Source organism: Phyllobates terribilis, unplaced genomic scaffold (assembly GCF_046119375.1).
Source record: "Phyllobates terribilis strain yellow unplaced genomic scaffold, ASM4611937v1 Scaffold_8__6_contigs__length_399053987, whole genome shotgun sequence".
NCBI lineage: Eukaryota > Metazoa > Chordata > Amphibia > Anura > Dendrobatidae > Phyllobates > Phyllobates terribilis.
The window spans coordinates 214,578,158-214,591,244 of record NW_027362768.1 but is presented as its reverse complement, the minus strand read 5'-3'; positions in this window follow the sequence as shown (position 1 = coordinate 214,591,244).

The window sequence follows — 13,087 nt, the reverse complement described above, 5'->3', positions numbered from 1 at the left end:
GGTTGTAAGCATGGATACCTAAGGTCCTGTATTGCCTGCACATGAGGTAAGTGGCATAGCGAATCAAAAATACTATACTACATTTCTAATTGGAGGCATTTGCTAATATTATTATTATTACACCTACTACATATTGAGATAGGATCTTGAAGATGGAAATACCCCTGTAACCACTTTACCCCCGAGGGTGGTTTGCACGCTAATGACCAGGCCAATTTTTTACAATTCTGACCACTGTCACTTTATGAGGTAATAACTCTAAAACGCTTCAACGGATTCCACTACTTCTGCGATTGTTTTTTCGCGACATATTATACTTCTTCACAGTGGTAAAATTTTTTCGATATCACTTGTGTTTATTTTTTAAAAAATCTGAAAATTGTTGAAAATTTTGAAAATTTTGCAATTTTCAAACTTTTCATTTTCATGCCTTTAAGTCTACTTTACATCAGCACAATTTTGGAACCAACATTTTTTTTGCTAGGAAGTTATAAGGGTTAAAAGTTGAATAATTACAGAAAAATTCAAGGGGAGGTAATATACGTAAGTTGCCTCTCCCGCCAAGTCCACAATTCAGAATCATATATAGCAACTATAGTGAATTTAAAACTTAACTTTTACTACCAAGAATAAAAGATTTTTGGCAATCCTCAATACAAAATTGACAATACACATAACAGATATATTAAAAACTGAAAAAATTGCCTATGTCCCTGCATAGGATCATACCCTGACAGCGGTCAAAAAGAGGAAAAAGGCATCAGTAAATATCTATATATATAACATGTTTTAACAGGCCCAGACAATGAAGTCCAGAAACAATTATGTACAGTAAGGCCAATGGATACAAGGAAAGATCTCACCAAATTTGTTGGTCTCCGAGTTCCTCCAACAGATCCTCATCCATAAAGGCCCATATCATTGAGTCCAAGAAGTCGACTATCCCTGTCAGTCCCTATTAACTTGACTGACCCTTCAGACCCCAAGGCTCCCGCCCTTACAAGGGCAGTCCACAGCTGACCCTATAGATCTGGACAGCCCTGAACTGACCCTGTGCGCCTCCCGACACGTTTCTTCAAAAATCTTGAGTCATCAGGGGATTGGCACAAAGAACTGTAGAACACAGGGCTGGATACCCTCTATCTGGATTGTATTTTAGGCAGTGGCAGATACCATAGGGACTGCCATCCATTTAAAGCATGTCTAAATTAGGGAGTCAGGACACCTGTAGAATGGTGCCCCTTCCCTTAGTTATTTAGATATGTCGTGATTGGTACATTCAAAAATAAACTGATCAAGTGAACCAATCCAGAACATTCTCACCTCAATTGGTCAAGTGAGAATTGTCAGACCACATTATACCTCCTCACATCTGTGCCCCTGCCCATAAGCAGAGGGTACGCCCCTCTAAAAAGTCTGCTACTGCGCCTCGTGATTGCGGACCACCGGTTAGTTCCGGGATGTGTACACCATTATGATATTGTGGAGCGCAGCATGCGCTCCACGGTCATCCTCCTATACTTTCGAGGGAGTCGCAGACCTCATTTCCGGTGCGTCAGCACGTCACTTCCAGTGCGCTGGACTGCAATCTGCGTTCCAAGGCGATTGAGCGCACCAAAAGAAGCGTGCACGCACGTCACTTCCGGTGCGCTGAAGCGCAGAGTGCGCTCCAAGAGAGCAAATCACTACGAGCGCCCACCCATGTCGCTTCTAGTGCGTTGCACTGCAAGACCCATTGCAGGATGCATCATTACAGAACACCCTCACTCCCAAACACACTGTGCATTCACAGTGGCCCAACAATAAGGGCCCACAACAACAGCCCCAGGCACCTGTAAATCAGGTATATGGCACAATAATTTATGTTCCATAAATTAGAAGAGCTAACTCAAGTGGAGGTATTCCCAGAATCAATGTCCAATAATAATGGTTCACTTGCAAAGGTAGAATAAAGGACGAACAAAGAATGAGGTATATAGGCTGAGTTAAGAACTGTAGGCAAAGATCATAATTTAAATAAAGCAACTGTGTTTCAGCTGCTCGTTCAAGCCTCGCGGAGACACGGTTTTCAACATAAAGATCTGACGCGCCCAGGGGATGGGGCCTTGTTGTTGACTGACCTTGGGGGATGTCACGGTGGTTGGCTCCCAGGCCCATATCCTAGGGTCACTCTTAAAAGAAAGGGGGGAAGTTATATGGGATGGGGAAAGTTCGTGATGCCACCCGTGGTGTCGAGTGAGGATCACAAGCGCTGCGACAGTCCTCTGAGGCCGGTGTTTAGGCAGCTTAGTTGGTACGACTCCCCACAGGTGGATCGGGGCCTCAGGGCAGCGTAAGTATAGGGATGCAGAGTAGAGCGTTGGCGGGTGCAGAGCCACGGAGGAAAGAACAGACAGAGGCAGTAGTCGAAATCCTTTCGCCTGTGGAGCCTATCTCCTCTGCTCCCCTCCTGGGCCTTCTTGCTTGGACCCTGACCGGGGACAGAGCTGGTTATAACTCTGCCCCGACCCCCCCGTCTCGAGGCCTGAGACTGGGGACCGTGAACCCTCAGCCGGCTGCAGCTTTGTGCTGACTTGCCGTCCCGAAAACCCACGACCAAAGACATTGTTATTAAAATGGCCTCCAGTTACATAGAATTCTAGTAAAGTGCTTAGGTAAATGCTTCCTCCACCCTCACTCACTACGTGGTTCCCCCTAACTTTGGTTCCACCCAACTCCCCCATTCGGGCCCGGGGCAGCACTATGGTGCTTTAGGCCCCCTTCAGAACTGGAGTGGTGTAGTGTTGAGAGTGTGGTTGGGGTCCCGTGTAGTACTCCATCCTTACCTAGGAAAGGAGATACCACACCTCGTTTTGAGGTGCAGTACCCCTGTGGCGACTGAACCCTCAGGGGCGCCACATTCCCCCCTGGTGAAACACAGCACGTCCGCGGGATGCAATAGAGCATAGACATGGCATATTTCAGACATTCAAAAATGTAAATGCTTTTTAAACAATAACAATCTTCCCTTTATGGGAGGCACTTTTCTTAACATTGCAGGTTATACGTGATAAATATAAAGGCATTGTATATATAGAAAACAGTAGAAAATATTGTATAAGTGCAAGTTCAGCAGCATGAGGGACCAATCCAAAGCAAACCCTCAACGTAGGCCCTGGGGTGGCTGCAGGGCATGGTGATCCTGAGTTGGACCCCAAATTCTGCCACGCCAGACAGGTTTTTGTTCTGAGGTCTGGTGTTGTGCGTATAAAACCAATAGGGGGCACCTTAATAGGTGCAAACTATATACAATAAAGTTTGTTGGCTACTCACTGTCCGCAGGAACAATGTCTTAATAAAACATACAAATAACTGGGAGGTAAGGAAGTCCAGCCTCGGGTGCAGCACTAGTGATGGTATCCCCACCGGGGGTACCGCTCGTGCTTGCCTACAGATCCAGACTGGTCATCCGTGGCAGTGCGCAGGGGGGCATCTTCCTTAAACAACCGGTGCACCTCTAGGGCGTACCACCCACGTACTCCGTGGTGGCGGGTGTATGAGACCAAGTCTCCAGGATAGAGATTGCGGTCAGGGTGGCCTTGCTCCAACTGGGGCTCAACGTCCCGCCGATTAATGAAGACATCACGGTTGAACTGGGGGCTGCAGATGAAGCCCCATCCCGCTTCCTGGTGAAACCGGACGATAAGTCCTTCCTCCCAGGGGCTGGGACGGGAGGCCTCCGCCTGTCTGGCTTGGGCCTTGGCGGCTTTTGACCGCACCTCCAGTCGTTCACAGCGGACCCTCCGGGCACGTCTTTCCCTCTCTAGCTGGAGGAGCTCTCATTTACAAAACTCCTCCCGCTGTTGAGCTTCAGCTTGGGTCTCCCGGGGAAACCCCATTAGATCCCCCCCATGGTTGTCCCATCTAAATTCCTCTCCTCCTGGGAAGGCAACCGGGGGTGCTGGCAACGGCGTTAACGGAGGCCGCTGTTGGTCCTCCACATTCACGAACCAGTCCGGGTTTGGGTGTGTGTACACCCAGGCGAGGGCAGGTGCTGACGGTTCCGGGAGCGAGAGGGATAGCAGGCCTCCGGAGGCAGTGGCGGCTTGGGCCTCAGGTTCCGGGGCCAGTAACTGCTCCCAAACGGTGGCGCCCGGGGATGGAGGCGACGGTAGGAGGTCCAGGAGCAGGTCGGCACACTCAGCGCCCGGGACAGGGGTTTCTTTCTTACCTGCTCCTGGGCTGCACGCGGCCTCCTGGTCTCAACTCGACGGGTCAGGTCCTGCGTCTCGCCGCGGAGGAACTCGGCCTCCTCTGCTTTTAGATGGATGCTGTATTCTTCCAGGGTGAGGGAGGTGGCTGCTGGTGGGCCAGCGACGGAGGGCACATCCTGTTCTCCATCTATTGCGGCTGCCAGGTGTGGTCTGTCTAGACTTGCCCAGACCACACTGTTATGATCTGCTACAAGAACTAAGGAAAGATAGGAAAACTGTCCCTAAAATAGGACTAAGCTGATTCCCTACGATGCAGCGGGCAACCTGTTCCTTGTGAACAGACCCGCCTTCGTCCTCAACTAGTCTGAACGCAGACCTATAGATATAAGGGAGGGGTCCCTAAAAGTACTAAGAACTGGGACAAAATTGGACACCTCCTAGCAGAAGTTATAGCGGAGCAAAAAGACAAGCAGACAAAAATACTTAGAGGTCCAAGGACCAAGCAAACTATAGAGATAGGTACAAAGCACCTGGCTAGATTAAGAGTCAAAGTAACACTGAAGTCCAGCAAAGCCAGAAGGGCGGAGCTGGAATAAATAGGCAGCAGGTCACGTGACCACAGAATAGAAAAAAACTAACAGGAGGGTTCTAACAGTACCCCCCCTTCTATGAGGATCCTCCAGATCCTCCAGGCCCAGGCCTATCAGGAAACCTCCTGTGAAACGCTCTGATAAGTCTAGGAGCAGAGACTTACCCAGGAGTTATCCTCAGGACTGAAACCTTTCCAAGCGACGAGATACTGCAATCTCCCTTTATACCTTCTGGAATTCAGGATACGAGAAATTTCATATTCATCGTCTTCCACCACCGGAGGAACTGTGACAGTGGCATCCCTATCCGATACATCAGCTTTTTTCAACAAGGAAACATGAAACACCGGATTAATCCTCCAGGAGCAGGGAACCTCCAACCTAACAGCAGACAGGTTAACCACTTAAATGGTCCCACAAACTTCGGACCCAATTTCTTAGAAGGAATCCTCAACCGCAGATTCTTTGAGGACAACCAAACCATGTCACCAACAGTAAACAAAACCTCTTGACGTTTCCTGTTAAAATACTTCTTAGACTTTTTGTTAGCCTCTTGAAGGTTACAACGTACATCAGTCCAAACTCTCGCCAAATCACCGGAAAAATTCTCCTCCTCCGGCACAGCCGACACCAATTTGGAGAACGAACCAAACGACGGATGTCTCCCAGTACAACAAAAAAACGGAGAACACCCAGCAGAAGAGGATGTATGGTTGTTAAGAGCAAATTCAGAAAGTGGCAGAAACTCTGACCACCCCTCTTGATTGTCTGCCACAAAACAATGCAAAAACTGCTCAACATCCTGGTTCTTTCTTTCTGTCTGTCCATTAGACTCAGGATGATACCCAGATGAAAATGACAAATGGACTCCCAACCTGTCACAAAAGGCACGCCAAAAACGAGCCACAAACTGAAGTCCCCTATCAGAAACAATGTCGGTGGGAACGCCATGGAGTCTGACAATTTCCTTGACAAAAGCCTTAGCGAGTGTCTTAGCGCAGGGTAGTTTAATGAAAGGAACCAAGTGACACATCTTGCTAAAACGGTCCACGACCACCCAGATGACAGTGAAACCCTCGGACACAGGAAGGTCAGTAATAAAATCCATTGCAAGATGCGTCCAAGGTGCACTAGGAACCTCCAGAGGGCAAAGCAACCCCGCAGCAGGAGCATGTGAAGCCTTTGATCTAGCACACACCGTACATTGACGCACCCATTTAATGATTTCCTTCTGCCACCCAGGCCACCAAAAACTGCGACCTACCAGTCTCTTAGTTTCAGAAATTCCTGGATGACCTGCCAACCGAGACTCATGATACTCCACAAACAACTCTCTCCTAAAGGTTCTAGGTACAAACAACCTCCCATGAGGAGTGTTAGATGGGGCATCCTCCTGGGCTTTCAGAATCCCATCTTCCACAACGGAGTCCAATGCTGCTATCACAACTCCTTCCTGTAAAATGCTCTCCTTCTCCTCGGTACCAACCATGGGAGAAAAGCTGCGAGATAAAGCATCAGCTTTAACATTCTTAGTACCCGGGATGTAAGTAACAGAAAAAAAAAGAGCCCACCTAGCCTGACGGGCATTCAAGCGCTTGGCAGCATCTAGATAGATCAGATTCTTATGATCAGTGAAAACCTGAATGGGAAATTTAGCACTTTCCAAGAAATTACGCCAATATTCAAATGTGAGTTTGATAGCCAGCAATTCCCGATTACCAACATCGTAATTAAGTTCAGTTTCAGACAATTTTTTCGAAAAAAAAGCACATGGATGAACCCCATCCTTGTTCTCCTGAGACAAAACTGCACCGACCCCCACCGAAGAAGCATCAACCTCGACCAAAAAAGGCTTGGTCTCATCAGGCTGCATAAGGATGGGGGCAGAACTGAACCTCTCCTTGAGATACACAAAAGCTTCAATGGCCTCAGTAGTCCACTGGACCGTATTCGCACCTTTCCTGGTGAGATCGGTCAGCGACTTAACAATTATAGAAAAATTCTTAATGAATTTTCTGTAATAATTGGCGAAACCCAAAAATCTCTGTATCGATTTTAAACCAATAGGCCTAGGTCATTCCTGCACAGCCTGAACCTTCACCGGGTCCATCTCAAAGCCATCGCTGGAGATAATGTAGCCCAAAAAACTAATTCTCTGCACAGCGAACTCGCATTTCTCCAGCTTAGCAAAAAGTGAATTGTCACTTAATAACTGCAATACCTCACGTACGATCTGCCAATGAGACTCCAGATCTGGCAAATAAATCAAAATGTCATCCAAATACACCACCACATTCTTACCAATCAAAGGTCTCAGGATGTCATTAGTAAGGTTCTGAAAAAATGCTGGTGCATTGGTAAGACCAAAAGGCATAACCAGATTCTCAAAATGACCCACAGGAGTGTTAAAAGCAGTCTTCCATTCATCACCCTCCTTCATTCGCAACAAATTGTATGCCCCCCGGAGATCAATTTTAGAGAACCACTTGGCCCCCACTAACTGGTTAAACAAGTCAGGAATTAACGGCAGTGGGTAGGAATTGCGTACGGTAATTTTATTAATTTCTCAAAAGTCCAGACATGGACGTAAACCGCCGTCTTTTTCTTTTACAGAAAAAAATCCAACAGCCACAGGTGACTTAGAAGGTCTAATGTGACCAGCAGCCAAGCTCGTCTGTATGTATTCCTCCAAGGCTTTTATTTCAGGGATAGTAAGATTAAATAAGCGACTCTTGGGAAGAGTAGCTCCAGGAACAAACTCAATGGTGCAATCATAGTCCCTATGAGGAGGCAGAATTTGTGACTCCTCCTCTGAAAAAACCTTCCAAAAATCCTTAATAGGTACAGGTAATTCCCCTCTTTCCACAGCAGCAATGCGACCATTACAACATTTATCATAACACTTAGGACTCCAAGATTTAATCTCATTAGTAGCCCAGTCCAGTAAAGGATTGTGCAGTTCTAACCAAGGCAAACCTAACACTACTGGAGAAGGTAAATTATTTAATACCACTAAATCTAAATTCTCTTGGTGAATACCATTAATAGTGAGGGTAAATTCAAAAACCTTGTGATTAACACATTTCAAAGGAGTGTTATCAACAGCAACCACAGAAATAGGAGATGACAAAGGTTTAGGTTCCAATTTAAGTTTTTCCAAAAATCCCTTATCAATCACATTCAGTGTAGAACCACAATCCACAAATACCTGAAATTCAATCAACTCCTCCTGCAATGAGGTACTCCCTGAAAGAAATACTCCCTTAGAATTTAAACAAGCAATACGGGCATAACTGACCTTTTTTTTTCTTTGTTTAACAGAAGCTCACAGCTCTTAACAAAATGGTCAGATTTACCACAGTAAAAACACAATCCCTTGGAAAACCTGCGGTCTTTTTCCTGAGAGCGGAGTGGCATCGCCCCAATCACCACCTTCTGAAGTGTGTACAATAATTTTCAACATCCCCTGACCCCTGCTTTAAACGTCTCAGTTGTGTCTCAGCAGAAGAGACTCGATCAGGATCGTCATACAGCAACCCCATAGCAGAAAAAAAATCTTCAACTGATCTGAAACACGGATCATTAGGTTGGAGAGAAAAGGCCCATCCCTGTGGTTCCTTGCGCAAAAGTGACATGATAAACCCAATGCGCTGTGATTCATTCCCAGAGGACCTGGGTCTCAAACGAAAATATAATAAACAAGCATTTTTAAAGGAAAAAAAACCTTGTTGTTTACCATAAAAAAAATCAGGCAGTCCTATCATGGGTTCAACAAAATGCGCTCCAGGACAGCTACTCACGTGTTGCTGGAGCTCGGCCACTACAAGAGACAATCCCTGTAGGCGTTGAGCCAATTGCTGAACAGACACCATGCTGATCTCCGGATTTCGTTCCTTAGGTTTTTTTTTTTTTTTGATTTTGGGCTGGACTTACTGTTATGATCTGCTACAAGAACTAAGGAAAGATAAGAAAACTGTCCCTACAATAGGACTAAGCTGATTCCCTACGATGCAGCGGACAACCTGTTCCTTGTGAACAGACCCGCCTTCGTCCTCAACTAGTCTGAACGCAGACCTATAGATATAAGGGAGGGGTCCCTGAAAGTACTAAGGACTGGGACAAAATTGGACCCCTCCTAGCAGAAGTTGTAGCGGAGCAAAAAGACAAGCAGACAAAATACTTATAGGTCCAAGGACCAAGCAAACTATAGAGATAGGTACAAAGCACCTGGCTAGATTAAGAGTCAAAGTAACACTGAAGTCCAGCAAAACCAGAAGGGCAAAGCTGGAATAAATAGGCAGCAGGTCACGTGACCACAAAATAGAAAAAAACTAACAGGAGGGTTCTAACACACACCTTGTCTCCCTCTCTTTCTCCTCCTCTTTCGGGGGCGGTTCAGTGGCTGCTTGTAGACGTTCACTCCTTGGGACGTCCCATCCGTCTTGACGGACACAACTATGCGGACAGTCTCTGTTGCAAGGGGTGGTCTGTGTTTTTGGCGCCATTGGAGAAACTCGCCCACGATGGGAGGTGTTAAGTTGTCTTCCCTGCACATAATGACACCCGTTCTTCTTTCTTAAATGTGGAAATACAGTCTTTAGGAAAGGCGCCCAGTACCCGGTGGCAATGGGCATAGATTTCTGCCGTTGCCGCGGGCACGTAATCCTGTTCATGACGCCAGGAGGAGATGACGCGCCCAGGGGATGGGGACGACTCGTCGCCCGGGCCTTGTTGTTGCCTGACCTTGGGGGATGTCGCGATGGTCGGCTCCCGGGCCCGTACCCTGGGGTCACTCTTAAAAGAAAGGGGGGAAGTTATATGGGATGGGGAATGTTCGTGACACCACCCGTGGTGTCTGTGAGGATCACCAGCACTGCGACAGTCCTCTGATGCCAGTGTTTAGGCAGCTTAGTTGGTACGACTCCCCACAGGTGGAGCGGGGCCTCAGGGCAGCGTAAGTATAGGGATGCAGAGTAGAGCATTGGCGGGTGCAGAGTCGCGGAGGAAAGAACAAACAGAGGCAGTAGCCGAAGTCTCCCAAGACTTTACTCACTTTGATGTCCAGTCAGCTCAGAGCTTCTCTCTGCTGTCACAAGGCGAGCTGCGGTCACCAGGGTGGGGTTCAGCACTCTCCAGATAGTTCAGGAGCACTTGACAGGACCCCCCGCTCTAGTGTGTTCCTCTCTTTTTCAGCTTCTCCCGCCTTGTGTCCCCCACTGAGTCCCGTACGGGTACTGCGATGTCCCTTGTGGGCAACGTGCAGTTCCCGGACCGACTGGGTGCCCTATTTGGTGACTTGTGGTGAGAACGTGGTGTAAGGCCGGGTCCCTCTGGATAAACTCAGATTAGGGCATACAGGTGGCGACTCCACTCTGTCCGTATCCCCCTGGGATCCACATAAGCCTCCGGACTTTTCCAACAGAGACATAAAGTGCAAAGTCAGATAATCGGGGACCGGGGATCGGTACCCCCTCTTGTGGCAGGGTCTCTCTGGCAGGGCCAGAATACGGTATGCAGGTGGTGACTCCGCTCCGTCCGCACCCCCTGAGATCCTTTCGCCTGTGGAGCCTATCTCCTCTGCTCCCCTCCTGGGCCTTCTTGCTTGGACCCTGACCGGGGACAGAGCCGGTTATAACTTTGCCCCGACCCCACGTCTCGAGGCCTGAGACCGGGGACCATGGACCCTCAGCCGGCTGCAGCTTTGTGCTGACTTGCCGTCCCGAAAACCCACGACCAAAGACCTTGTTATTAAACTGGCCTCCAGTTATATAGAATTCTAGTAAAGTGCTTAGGTAAATGCTTCCTCCACCCTCACTCACTACGTGGTTCCCCCTAATTTTGGTTCCCCCCAACTCCCCCATTCAGGCCCGGGGCAGCACTATGGTGCTTTAGGCCCCCTTCAGAACTGGAGTGGTGAAGTGTTGAGAGTGTGGTTGGGGTCCAGTGTAGTACTCCATTCTTACCTAGGAAAGGAGATACCACACCTTGTTTTGAGGTGCAGTACCCCTGTGGCGACTGAACCCTCAGGGGCGCCACAGATCCACCTTGTCTCCTTTTGTACTAATAGGCGGTCTCAATCTCCCCGTCGCCGGGATTTATTCACTTTCTCCATACCCATGAATTTGATAATGTTTTTATCACCACCATGGAATCCTTTAATATGTCTGGAAATGGGAGTATCTCTATTGTGTTTAAGATCACCTAGGTGCTCACCAATCCTACGCCTCAATTCACGTCTGGTCTTGCCTATGTATTCCAGGTCGCATTGGCATATACCTCTATACAGGGCCGGCTTCAGGTTTTTGTGAGCCCTGGGCGAAAGAGTCTCAGTGGGCCCATTTAACACATACCACGATTCATGATGCACAGATACCGCAGAGAAATATATGTATAGTACAATGCCGAAGATTTCACTTCTTACATTACATGAGCGATATCTATAGTAAATTCCACAATAGCTCAGAATCGCTCCAAACAGTATACTGGCCCCCATATAATGCTCCATGCAGGCTGTTCCCCCCACATAATGCCTCATGCAGGCTGTTCCCCCCACATAATGCCTCATGCAGGATGTTCCCCATACATAATGCCCCACACAGGCTGTTCTCACCACATAATGCCCCACAGAGGCTGTTCTCCCCACATAATGCCCCATGCAGGCTGTTCCCCCCATATAATGCCCCATGCAGGATGTAACACCCCACCCTTAAAATGCCCCATGCAGGATGTCACACCCCCTCCCTTATAATGCCCCATGCAGGATGCCACCCCCCCCTCCCTTATAATTCCCCATGCAGGATGTCACACCCCCCCCCCCTTATAATGCCCCATGCAGGATTTCACCTCCCCCCTTATAATGCCCCATGCAGGATGTCACCCCCTTATAATGCCCCATGCAGGATGTCACCCCCCTCCCTTATAATGTCCCATGTAGGATGTCACACACCCCCCCTCCCTTATAATGCCCCTTGCAGGATGTCACACACCCCCTCCATTATAATGCCCAATGCAGGATGTCACACACCCCCCTCCATTATAATTCCCCATGCAGGATGTCACACCTCACCAGTCCTTTATAATGCCCCATGCAGGATGTCACCCCCCTCCATTATAATGCCCCATGCAGGATGTCACACACCCCTCTCGATTATAATTCCCCATGCAGGATGTCACCCCCCCACTCCATTATAATGCCCCATGCAGAATGTCACACCCCCCTCCATTATAATTCCCCATGCAGGATGTCACCCCCCCTCCATTATAATGCCCCATGCAGGATGCCACACCCCCTTCACTTATAATGCCCCATGAAGGATGTCATACCCCCATATAATGCCCCATGCAGGATGTCACCCCCCTCTCTTATAATGCCCCATGCAGGATGTCACACCCCCATATAATGCCCCATGCAGGATGTCACACACCTCCCCCTCGCTTATAATGCCCCATGAAGGATGTCACACACCCCCCCTCCCTTATAATGCCCCATGCAGGATGTCATACACCCCCTCCCTTATAATGCCCCATGCAGGATGTCATACACCCCCCTCGCTTATAATGCCCCATGCAGGATGTTACACCACCCCACCACACCTCCCTTATAATGCCCCATGCATCCATACAATAAAAAAAAAAATCAAATTCTCACCTCACTTCTCACCTGCTGCCGCTGCTCCGGACTCCTCACGCACGCCGGCGTCTTCCGGCTCTGCGCTGTGACGGCTCAGGAGAGAGCGCGGTGTACAGATGTCACCGCGCCCTCTGACCTGAGATGTCACAATCAGAGGACGCGGAAGAGACAGGAGCTGCTGCGGAGGCATGGGGAGAGGTAAGTATTGCGCCGGCTGCCAGGGCCCTGAGCAAGTGGGGGGAGCGGGCGCTGGCACCGCTCTCCTCCACTCACGGGTCCCATAGCGTGACAGTGTGCCCGACAGAGAGTGGGCCCCCCCACCTGCTCAGGGCCCCGGCACTTGCCCGTTTGCGCCGGGTGCTCACGCCGACTCTGCCTCTATAAATAACTCCCTGCGTTCGGCAGTTAATGAAATCCTTGATGATAAATTCTCTGTCAACATAGGTACCTCTAAAGACTTTAGTGTTTTCAATGGAAGGGCATTTTATGCAATTGCCACACCTAAAACAGCCCTTAAGATTTGATTTCAACCAAGACTCACTCCGTGGTGCTAGATAGTGACTCTGCAACCAATCTGTCACGCAACGAGCATCCCTTCCTATAGACGTGAATTGAGGCGTAGGATTGGTGAGCACCTAGGTGATATTGAACACAATAGAGATACTCCCATTTCC